The sequence below is a fragment of the Anabrus simplex genome, chromosome 13 (genome assembly GCF_040414725.1).
Source record: "Anabrus simplex isolate iqAnaSimp1 chromosome 13, ASM4041472v1, whole genome shotgun sequence".
NCBI classification, from domain to species: Eukaryota; Metazoa; Arthropoda; class Insecta; order Orthoptera; family Tettigoniidae; genus Anabrus; species Anabrus simplex.
This window is the reverse complement of record NC_090277.1, coordinates 24,473,417-24,486,696: the sequence shown is the minus strand read 5'-3', so window position 1 is coordinate 24,486,696 and position 13,280 is coordinate 24,473,417.

The window sequence follows — 13,280 nt, the reverse complement described above, 5'->3', positions numbered from 1 at the left end:
GCGAACAAAATCACCTTCTTTAAAGCGATGGCGACGTGGATCAGCTGTTTTAATTACAAGATGAATAGCATTTATACGAGGTGTATTCTTTGTAACAAGACGTGGCTTTGTTCCGATAGTGCGATGAGGTGTATCGTTGTAGGTAGATATAAGTCTAGGTAGCAGATCAATCCAACGATATGAACCTTGCGCTGTAAATTCTCGCCACTTCATTGTTTTGAGTGTACGATTAAGCGTTCTACAACACTTGCCTTGAGATTGCTGAACGTAGAGTAGTGTTGAATGACAAGTAACTTGAGGTAAGAAGAAAAATCCTTGTTGTAAAACTCTTTACCTTGATCAGTTTGAAGAAGCCTTGGGCAGCGTTTCGATTCTTCAACAATATGTTTAAATGCTTCTTTAACTTGAGCTGCTGTTTTAGAACGCACGGGTTGTGCAAAAGCAAACTTCGAGTACACATCGATAACAGTAAGTAGATACTTATACCCCTTATTACTAGAGGCATATGGAATCATTTCTACTAAGTCTGCTTGCCAGAGATAATCTTTTCCTCGTGTAATAACGCGTCTGCGACAGTAGGTGCGGCGTGCTGGTTTATGTAACTCATGTGCGATGTTTACCTTTACAGGTGAGATCTTCTCTTGACGAGCCATTACAAAATAATACCGGCATAACGTAGTTCTCTTTCTATTTCTAGAACTTCTGATCCGTGACCAGTGTGACCAGCCTCTTGCGATGCTCTTAAATGTTGTAATCGTTCAACGAGTAAGTTTGGGTCATTCCAGTATCTTACATCCACATACGGCAACAAAGGCTTGTAGATAACATCAAGACTACGTGCAGTTGCAAACAGCTTAGAAATAAACTCACGATACTTGTAACTCTTATTCGCATTTACAGCTTCTGTTCTCTTGTAATTACGTCGTGTTGCATCAGTAGCACAAAGTATTGCTTTATATTTTTTAAGATCATCTTGTAAAATTATATCCTTGTCAGGTATTCGTGAGAAAATAAGTTCTAAGAGTCCTTTCGTAGGTTTATAGGTAACACCTTTTACAATGAGCTTGTTGTTATTAATCTTAACATTTGAATTTCCTATCCGGAAACAGTCATCTTCGTAGCGAATACCGTAGGTAGTGTCAGTTTGTCCTGTAAAAAGTTTTTCTATATAAGGTGCAAAGAGAGATCCATAGGTATCTTGAATAAAAGTTCTAAACTGATTGCGATACTCTGGTGTAATCATAACCTCAGACAGAGTTGGTAGATTTTGCGTCGATGTAGTAGGTGTTTCAGCAATAACATCTGTAGTTAAAAACTCAACACGCTTAGATGGTGATGTATCATTAAGTTCTTCTTCTTCCTCTTCTTCTTCTTCTTCCTTATCTTCCTCTTCTTGAACTACATCCTGCTTCTTCTCTTCCTTATCTTGTTCATGCTTTTCTTCTTCTTCTTCATGCTTCTCTTTATGATATGATATTTGCATAGAAGCAAAACATGAAGTAGACTGCGGTAATGAAGTAGAATTAAAAATTTCTTTGAGTAGTGTACTTAGATGTGTTTTCAAAAAATAAATCCGTGTCTGCTTGAATACGTTTAAGCTCATTAAATTTCTGTCGAATATTCTTTCGAGCTTGGATGATATGTTTTGTGATCTCCTTTCTAGATGTTAACATGATGATGGTTTTTAATAAAGTAGTTACTGTAATTCTGTGTTAATGCATATAAAATGATCGAAACCCATGCGATATCGTCCATGCTGTACATCACTTTCTTTATCAATAACTAAAAAGCTGTAACGGTGTAATGACCAACATTTAGCACACATACGTTTAAAGTCATCGAATGTCATATCAGTGTTAACATGATCGTTATACACATGTCGCATGTTGCGCTCATCTTGCCGAAAGAGCACAATAACATTTGCGTTGTCGCGTATCAATTGCTTAGGCACACGAGAATAGGTTTGGCACAAATAGATGCAATCAACATATTTATGCCGACCCATACTAAAGAATGCACGAATAACGTTTTGCTGTTCTGTTGCGACATCATCAAAGATCATAAGAGAATTAGGAAGCACATCGTCTGGTGATGGTACTTGCTCATGCGAATTAAATTTAAAATATCTTATTCCATCTTTAACTAGATCGTGCATTACAGTTTGTAGAATAGTATATAGCGGCTTATAGAGTGACTTTGCGAAAACATAAATATTCTCGAAGCGTACACCATTTACAAAAGTAATAAGTGTGAGTAAAAGATTTGTTTTCCCGCATCCCGACGGGCCTGATATAATACATCGAACAGTAAAAGGAAACAAATTTCCATGACGTTTTCTTGTAGTTGTACTAGAACTAGGTAAGAGATGTGGTACAATGTCGGTAACAGGTAGCGTGTCTTGCTGCTTTATAATCTTCAGGATAACTGAATCATAAAGTACGTAATAGTAATATATATATTAAACGAAACAAGAGGTAACGGTTAGTTTATGATTTGCTCTTGACTAGTAAAGTCGTGTCCAGCATGGTGAAACAACGATATCCAAACGACGTGAAGAAGAAGAAGAAAGTATAAACTGTTGGATGGAAAGATGTTATAAAGGCTGCGCAAAAAGCTATTCGAGGGGAATACAATCCTCGTGTAGCTGTTACTAAGGCGTTACGCGCAGCAAGAGCGAGAATTTCTCCAAAGTGCAGAGCAATATTTAGTAAACGTACACGAATTATCCCTGTACCAAAACGAGGAGGATTTCTTCCTCCGCTGTTTGCTGGCTTAGCAGCTTTAGGGTCATTGCTAGGTGGTGCTAGTGCTGTAGCGAGAACTGAAAACCTGTAGAAGAAGCGAAACAACAGTTGAAAGAGAGTAAACGTCATAACAAGACGATGGAGGCAATTGCGTTACGAGGCAAAGGTATGAACATGAAGCTAGCGCCATACAAGAAGGGGCTTGGTATCTACATTTCTCCAAAAAACGTCTACTGAATGCACTGCCATATCGAGCTCTAACGCATGATGAAGTTTTTACGTTTGCTAAACAACTAGGAATTCATTATTTTCGAGGAGTGTATATGCGCGATCAACTACCAGCGCGCCCACGTGAACGTGAAAGTGCCGTAATTAACTTGGACGACAGTCGTGGACCTGGAACTCATTACGTTGCTTATGTAAAACATAAATCTAAAGTATGGTATTTTGATAGCTATGGAGACTTACCTCCTCCTTTTGAGCTCATACGTTATTTCGGAAGCAGTGCAGACATTGTTTACAATAAAAACCGTGTGCAAAACTTTAATACACGCATGTGCGGACGATTATGTCTTATGTTCTTATATCAAACCCAGACAGTAGAGAAAGTGCATTAGTGTCTACGTGATGACGAACAGTGAAAGAACGTTTGCTGTACGTGGAGAAGGACCTGAAACAACCGTCTATTTTAATCCACCAATCGAACTTGGTTATCACCCGCATAGTCTTGGACTAGTATCGTTTGAAAGCTACAATAAAATCTATAATGTGCGTGATGGTTTAAACAAGTTCTATTACGATGAGTATGTGCTAACACTACCCTCAGGTAGTTATACAGTAGACGATATTCACGACTATATTGAAAGTACGTTAATTGATCAGTTTGGGGAAGATAGTTTTAGTAATCATAATTACAAGTTCTCTATCACTATAAGCAACATTACACATAAATGTGTTATTGAATCATCATTTAAGATTGGCTTCAAATCACAACCTGATTCTATTGGACCACTGCTTGGATTTTCATCGAGGGAGCTCCTACCGAACGTACGTTACGAGTCTGATCAACCTATAAAACTCTTCGATGATTATAATGTGAACATTACTTGTAATATTATTACAGACTTGAATAGTAATCTACAACCTTCGCACGTCCTGCACGACTTTATTGTTACAGAGGAACGTGGATATACTATTTGTGAGAAACCAGCAGTAGTTCTTCATTATCCTGTGTCTGTAAAACACATTAGCAACATTACTGTTAGACTTGTAAATAAACATAATCAGCTTATTCATTTAGATCAGCACGCGTACGTAGCTTACAAACTACATCTTAAACCAGTATGAAAACCATCTATAAAACACGGTGTACGTTCCGAAGACATACTACATGTGTGCAGAGACTCATCGAGTTAACAGATACCCATAAGCAGATACTCCAAGATTTAGGATATACACTACTACAACAGAATGGAAGAAATGCTAGACATTACGAATACAGTAGAAAGTCGTGAAGGTGTAGTACGAAGTGAGCTTCATTCCTATCAACCTTTTACGTTTGGATTAAATAACAATGATGAAATTCATTTTATTATTTATCAACAAGATGTTTACACCTTACCACACGAAAGCTACCTCTATATTGAAGGACGACTAGAAAAGTCTGATGGAAGTGGACCAAGCACTTCACAACTAAACAACCCTGCTCTAGCTTTTCTCTTTTCTGAAGCGCGATATGAAGTAAATAATGTTGAAACAGATCGAACGAAGAATGTTGGTATTACAAGTGCAATGAAACTCTACCCTTCATCCTGTGATGAAGAAAGTAATCACTTGCGGATGGCTGGATGGTGTCCAAAAGCTACTAACAACTGGATGATTAATGAGGATGGAACTTTTACGGGTATGTTATCACTGAAATATATTTTTAGATTCGCAGAAGACTTTACACGTATTATAATCAACGCAAAACAAGATCTTATTCTAATCCGTGATCGAAGTGATTACAATTCTCTTAAAGCAGTAGATACACCAGTAGAATCGAAAATAACGCTGCATCGTATACTGTGGCGGATTCCACATGTAACCTTATCTGATCGTGAAAAACTTCGATTGCTCAAGATTGTAGAAAATGATACACCATTACCTATACGTTTTAGAAGTTGGGAGCTGCATGAATATCCTGTGTTACCACCTACAAACAAGCATAGCTGGGCTGTTAAAACATCACGTTTTACTGAGAAGCCCTTGTACATTATTTTTGGATTTCAAACTAATCATAAATTCAATCACGAAAAAGATAGCTCACTGTTTGATCACTGTAAATTAAGACACGTTAGACTATATCTCAACGGAATTACGTATCCCTACGAAAACATAGACATTAACTTTGAGAAAAATAAGTTTGGGGTGCTCTATGACATGTTTTGTAAATTTCAATCATCGTATTATCAGAAAGAAGATCGTCCGCTATTTACACCTCAAGAATTTAAAAATAAAGCACCGATTGTAGTTATAGACTGCTCTTATCATGAAGAATCTATAAAAGAATCTCCAGTTGATATTCGTTTAGAATTTGAAACATCTGAAAACATTCCTGCTAACACAGCAGCCTATTGTCTTATTATTCATATGAGTGATGTTACTTACCATCCGCTAACGAATATTGTTACGAGACTATAAATAAGAATAGATCTTTATCATTTTCATTAGTGTGTGCTTCGACATCGTATGCTATGGAACAAAACTGTAAATGTGCATGCTGTTTGCATGCTCATACGCAACATCTTATTTATCTTTCACGAGTGAGTGAGGCTATTAAGATGTTCTATAAACATAGATCGTCGATGCCGAAACATCTTATTCAATACTTACCACCAGGATTTTTATATACGTACGCTGCCTCTTACGTACATAATTTTTGGGACATCCTTCCTCTACACGGTAAGATGTCGATCGAAGTAGCTTTATGCAGAACTTGCGAACGACATTACAAGCATCGAGGAGAAAATGGTGAATTTGATTGGGATGGACCAAATCCGAGGATTGAACACTGTACACAGTGTATGAATGAACTTTCTCTAGTACCTCATGATGATGATGATTCCGAAAAGGAATAACAACAAGGTAAGAAGTATATGATCTTCTCTGTAAAGCATAACATACTTAGTATAATATATTTCTAAATGTTTTGTTTAATTTGAATGTTGCAGGAGGCATTTGAGAAGCATACGTTGTTAAGAAGCACACCAACCTTGTCAGCAGCAAAAACGAACACTGTTGTAGTACATTTGTAAATAAATATTTGATCGCATTCAAAAATGTTGTACTTATTGCATTGCTTTACACCGACTTACTCTTAAGAAAAACGATCAGGTCTAAACATGCACAATGACGTTATCACTGCAGCACATGCTTACTCTAGCTTTCCCGATGCATGTTTAAACTTGTTCGAATTTACCGCCACGACATTCCTTTACACCGACTTACTCTGAAAAAACGGACAAGTCTAAACATGCATGATGACGTCATCACTGCAGCACGTGCTTACTCTAGCACCCCCGATGTATGATTAAACTTGTTCGAATTTACCGCCACCACATTTCAACTAAAGAGTGCAGCACCGAGGTAAGCGATGTAAGATGGCGGTAGCTAAAGATGGCAGCACGGTGCTCTGTTGATTAAAGATGGCTGCCTTTCAAAAAGATTTTTCAAATTATACGCCACCACATTTCAACTACAGAGTGCAGCACTGAGGTTTGCGATGCAAGATGGCGGGTGACAGCTTGTCAAATAGATTTTTTTCAAAGGTAAGTAGCTAAAGAGGGCAGCACTAAGGTTAGCAATGCAAGATGGTGGATGACAGCTGTGACGTAAAATTTACCCGCAAGATAGCACCACGATGCTCTTTTCATTAAAGATGGCAGCTTGTTAAATAGAATTTTTCAAATTAACCGCCTCAAAGGTAAGTTGCTAAAGAGGGCAGCACTGTTCTCTGTGGATTAAAGATGGCTGCATGTCGAAAAGAATTTTTCAAATTAACCGCCTCAAAGGTAAGTAGCTAAAGAGGGCAGCACTGTTCTCTCTGGATTAAAGATGGCTGCTTGTCAAAAAGAATTTTTCAAATTATCCGCCACCACAAAGAGGGCAGCACGGTGCTCTCTTGATTAAAGATGGTGGATGACAGCTGGAGAGCACATACAATTTGTCTCCAAACAAGAGTACGTGGAATTTGCCGCCACCACATTTCAACTAAAGAGTGCAGCACGGTGCTCTGTAGATTAAAGATGGCGTATGACAGCTGACGAAATTACCCGCATAATAGCAGCACGGTGCTCTGTTGATTAGAGATGGCGGATGGTAGCTGTCAAAAAAGCACGTGAGTTTGTTTCCAAACAAGAGCACGTGAAAATTTTCAATTTGCCGCCACCACATTTCAAAGGTATCTAGTTAAAGATGGCAGCACGGTGCTCTCTTGAATAAAGATGGCGGATGATAGCTAACAGAACTTTTCAAATTGCCCGCTACTACGTGCTTAAGGTAGTAGCCATAAGGAGGGCGGCACGGTGTTCTGTGGGTTAAAGATGGCGGATGACGGCTGACGAAATTGCCCGCATGATAGCAGCACGGTGCTCTGTTGATTAAAGATGGCGGATGACAAATGTCAAAAAGCACATGGCTTTGTTTCCAAACAAGAGCACGTGGAATTTGCCGCCACCACATTTCAAAGGTATCCAGCTAAAGAGGGCAGCACTGTGCTCTGTTGATTGAAGATGGCGGATGACGGCGGTCAAAAAAGCGCGTGAGTTTGTTTCCAAACAAGAGCATGTAGAATTTTTCCAAATTACCGCCACCACATAGAGGGCAGCACGGTGCTCTCTTGATTAAAGATGGCTGCTGTCACATGGAATTGTCTGCCACCACATTTCAAAGGTATCTAGCTAAAGAGGGCAGCACGGTGCTCAAAGATGGCTGCTGTCAAAAAGCATTTTTCAAATTATCCGCCACCCCATTTCAAAGGTAAGTAGCTAAAGAGGGCAGCACTGTGCTCTATAGATTAAAGATGGTGGATGTCAGCTGCACGTGGATTTGTTTATCTCGCGCTAGTGAGGTTAAGTTGGTAGCACTAAGGTTTAGACCCGCCAAGATGGCTGCACTGCCGATGACAGGTGACGAATTTGCAGCTACTGCGATAAAGAGGGCAGCACAGTGCTCTGTAGTTTTAAGATGGTGGATGACAGCTGTCAAAAAAGCACGTGGCTGTCAAAAAACACGTGGATTTGTTTATCTCGCGCTAGTTAGGTTAAGTTGGTACTACTGAGGTTTAGGCCCGTCAAGATGGCAGTACTGAGGTTAGCGATGCGTTGTTGTCTGTCAGAAAGCACGTGGCTGTCAAAAACACGTGGATTTGTTTATCTCGCGCTAGTTAGGTTAGGTTGGCACTACTGAGGTTTAGGCCCGTCAAGATGGCAGTACTGAGGTTAGCGATGCGTTGTTGTCGATGACAGCTTTCAAAAAGCACGTGGCTTTGTTTACAAATTCAAATTTCCCGCGGGTGGTGGAGGAGACCTCTGGGATGCCTCTGGCTGCGGTGGCGGTGGAGGAGGCCCCTGGGAGGCCCCCCAGTGCGGTGGCGGTGGAGGTGGCCTCTAGGAGCCCGCGGTGGCGGTGGCGCCAGAACCATCCAATTATACTACTCATCAGGAATAGGGTGATGCGGTAATTCAATGCAGGAAATATCTACAAATGTTGTTGTCAATGTTTGAGGATTTCTTGCTTGTCCTGTAATCACCGGGCATCTTTGCCTCTAATACACACAGAGTGCTCAGTACTTGTGTCAATTTTGGTCAGCTGGAAAATAGTTCTCTTCTCCTTCCTATGAGATCAGTAGCGTACAGTGATTATCAGAACTATACGGACAAATATTCAAGGATGCTCTTCCTGTTATGTTAAGAACAATGGTTCAATCAGACTGGCGGGGAAAATACTCTTTTCGAGAAAATAATTTTAAATTGTTACTTCCGGATGCGCGATTCAAATTGACGAGCTGCTGCCGCGTTTCAGGGAAGACAGGGGTAGGGAGGGGGTGTGGAGTGAATGATGCAGACAGAGATAATGCAGATTCCTGGTCTGGTCGGTGATTTTTTAATTTCCTTTAGCTGCAAGGTTGTGTGCTTTGAATTAATGCACAATCCTTTAGTTATTATGATAATCAACAGTCCAAGGGAATGTTTACCAAGTTTGATTACCAGGTGGCCTGGGTATTTTTAATTGCTCGCAGCTCTAATGTTAGGTGCCAAGTGATGTAAACATTACAGCAGGCAATTACACGTCTCCAGGGTTCAAATCTGCAGCCCAGAGCTCAATGTGGCAACAATAAACTTTGTATTCCCTGTCTTAGCAAATAAGTCTAGTAAACTTCTTCGTACCACCAATGTTCTTTTTCTGAGATGTACATACTAGGCTAATAGCAAAAACAATGAACTTTGTATTTCATGTCATAGCAAATACTTCCAAGTCTAATCAGGATGTTCCTGCAGTCAAATTTTTTGCTGAGATGCACATATGTCACGACCTCAGTTTATACTAAATTTGTTGCATTCTCTCCCCACATTCAGTTAACATAGGTTTTGCTAATCGTTCACACTTAGTCTTCAGTGGAAGAAAACTTCGTCATAGATTCCGGTTTGGGTTGAGGTTTTTTAACATTTTTTTAATCTTATGAACTAAGTATCTTTAGTTCTGAGTCCAAGTGAGCTTCAGTTTTGAGACCTCAAATTAGCGATTGTTTTCTCTGCTCAGAATTAGAAGTTTGAATTTTCGGCGTTAGGTTCAAATCCTAGTTCTGTCGGTGATTTTTAACTTTGAAATAATAATTTTGAAACCCAAGCTGCTTTCATGCTGAATACTCAACGTTCAAGCACAATAAGAAAGACAAGGCCAGTACTTTAACCTCCTGAGCTACTCAGACCGGCAATTAATTTGCCAAGTGCAGAAATGTCCTTTACCGCTTCAAACAGTTTTTGAAGATGCTGACGTGCCAGAATTTAGCCCTGCAAGTTTTATTTCATGTCCCAGTAAATCTAATGACACAGGGCTGACGTATTTGAACTTTGTTTCATTTACCAGACATGTTCCAAATCCTGCCACATCTAAAAATGCCTGAAATATTCTTAATAGCTTGCAAGTTTATATATTTCCCCCAAACTACTCTGCACCTAATTGGTGAACACAGGGAATCAAGCGGTGGACCGTTTGTGTTGGCATATCTATGATACTTCAGGTTACAGTTAAAGGTCACTACTTTTAAGTACTTGCAGGATTACTCTCTTCAGTGATAATCCTAACAGTTTCCATTGCATTTGGTCTGGTCCAACCCAAGCAGTTCCTTGTCAGATGACCACATGGATAGGGATGACCTCGTATGTACCGAATAGTACAAGATATTTTATATAGTGAAGATAACTCCCTCAATTCATAACAGATAAGCTGGAAAGAACAACTTGTACAAAATTTACACTACTGTCCTAACAACAAACCATGGCTTGAAATGGGCAATTCCTGCAATATACCACAAGTAGCAATGATATCAACTGCCATAAATTATGTATATTGCAAAGAATCTTGGAAAAGTATCAGCTGCTGTATGGCCTTGGAACAAAGCCAGATATCACACGACACCTATCAGTGCATTACAGTACTCTGTGGAAGACATAGAAACTGCATGAAGAATATGATAATATTCATATAAAAACTACAAAATTTCTAAGGAACTTCACATTTAATGCTTAAAAATAAGATGTGTGGCAGTAGAGAATAATGATTTTTAAGGTGAACTACAACTGATAACCATCCTCTAAAAGAAGGGGTGTCTCAATGACTTTGACTATATTAAAAATGCTTTGAAGATCTTTGAGACTTACTGGAGTAAAAAATTGTAACCTCCATAAATCCAGTAACTAATAATATTGGAAATGAAGCAAGGTATTATTTAAATAGAATTGGTCAATATGACAAAGGTCTGGCTTCCAAAAATAAAATTACCAATTTTTGATGGAGACATAATGTTGTGACTATATTTCAAAGGCACTTCTGAAAATATGATCACTAAAACTTCAGGCTTATTTGGAATCAAAAAATTTCAATATATCACCTTGTCCCTGAATGTTTAGAGAAAGATAACCATAAAAACACATTGCCATGATCGAACCCAAAGTCACCACACTATTCAACTTAATTCATAACCGCTACTACTGGCCTAAGCTGATTGCATCGGAGTATGTGAAGCACATACTTGAATCCATGCATGAGCTGTGCTCTACCTGTAGCATTATAATGAATTCAGAAAATATTTTCTTCATCTGGACATGTTCATTAAGGCTCTTCTCTACCCCGTTTACTCTTCTACTCTGAATGGGCCGAATCGACTTAGATTTAATTTCCAATTGCTTGTAAATGATAAAATATGGATTGTATATGCCCGAAATTTTGTGTATTAGTTCATCTCATTTAGTAGTCACTGACAAGATATAAAATTAGTTTTTGCTTACTGACTACCTGTTCAATAAACTACATACATGATGAATGTGTTGAATGAACCCATCCATTAATTTCAATGTTGCCCTACCTACCGGTCACTACAGAAACAATGCTCGACTACCTCCAAGACAAGGGAGTGCTGCAGTAAGGAATGTAATAATCTGTTCATTGTTTCTGTGTTCATGTATGGCTGGTTATCAGCGGTTATGTGAGAAATCTATATGAAACATATTTTATGAAATTAGTGAGAGTGAACATATAGAGGAAGCTGATGACACATTGGCTGATCCCGATTTGATGTTTCCCGAAAAAATGATGACGAGGATCACTTTTCTCTCAAGGGAGAAATAAATGAGAAGCTCCAAGTATCCGATAACGAACTACAAGATGAGGTTGACTCTGTACAACAAGAAGTGTACATATCTCGAAATGGGACGGAATGGAGAAAACAACACTACTGACAAACACGTGTAACATATACAGCAGAACCCCTATTTAACGTTCTTACAGGGATCTTATATTTTACCCTTAATGCGAGTTTGCCTGAATTCGATGTCTCAGTAGGAAGCACAAATTTGTAGAGATCTTTGCCAGTATTAACATAAAATGTACCATCATACATTACTTACACAATGACAACAATAAAGAAGGAGATAACTACCCTACACACTGTACTGTAGTTACAGTTTGTCCTTCATTGTGACAAACTTTTGTCAGTGAATGTAAATCACTTCATTTTAAGGTTTTTCTTATAATGTTATACACGATTTTCCATAAAAGTCAGGAAAGATAACAAACTTGCACATAAACACATTAAAAGTGGCGTGAAACGGCAATTGGTTTGTTTAAACATTTTTGCGTATCTTTTCCAAAAAAAGCAGCTTACTCATTAACACGTATTTTCTAATTCCAATAGTCTGAACACGCATATTCCGTTTCATTAGGAAGAACTGTAATAGCATCAATGCAGAGGATTGTGGAAAATATTTCCATTTTCTTATTTCAAGCAGCGTCTCCTAACCTAGGTTTACCATGCACATAGTATGAGAACATATTTCAAGCTCCCAATAGAATAATGATAATTTTACTATAAATTTACATGGGAAATTTAACAAGACGCGAAAGTACATAACCTAAACTCTCTAATTAGTTATACACACCGCTGTATGTTGAGAAGGAGAAGTATCACTTTCTTATTTTATTTCTGTTCACAGTATTAACATTAAGCAATCATTTACTTCAGCTTTTATATCTAAGGAGTTAACACCTGCTGTCATTGCACTAATTGTGGAAACATGTATCCCGATATTTAGTACACCAGTCGGAATTGTGAGAAGACCTCAGGCTTGCATAACATTGATTCGCTCCTGCGTAGCTAGGAATCGATACCTCAAATGATTGATCCCATTCAATATATACGCCAAGGCAGTGTATGAATACTAATAATGGATAAAAACTATCATGCCCAAATTTGTCCATGATAATGGATGAATCCAGAGTCCTCACTGTAACCAAAGGATATTGCACAGATTAATATAGGAATTTTCGAAGATTATAATAACATTTTCATTAAAACGGGGGTTCTCTTCTACTAAACCGGCCGCGGCCAGATGTGTCAGAGCCCGACATCTCACTTCAGACCTAAGTGCCCGTGCTCTAAATTCCTCTTCTGCCTTGAATCACCCTTAGCAAGCTTATGACATCTTTTGCAGTGGTTCGTAATATTTCAGAACCCAAATGAATAGAAAAAAATTGAGAATTTTAATATTTCCCTAATGCTAAATGCAGGTTTTTGCCTATTTTGAATTATGTGAAGTTGAATAGACAATTGAACTGCTGTGATGGAATATTTTTCAGGACTGGAAATTTATTCTGTTGAAAGCGGGTTTATGCTAATTCAAGGTCACGCAAAATTGGGGTCATACTGCAGTACTCTTATAGCTTCATTTACAATATATACAACCTATAACTATAGGCCTATAAGCTCATCAAGATTTC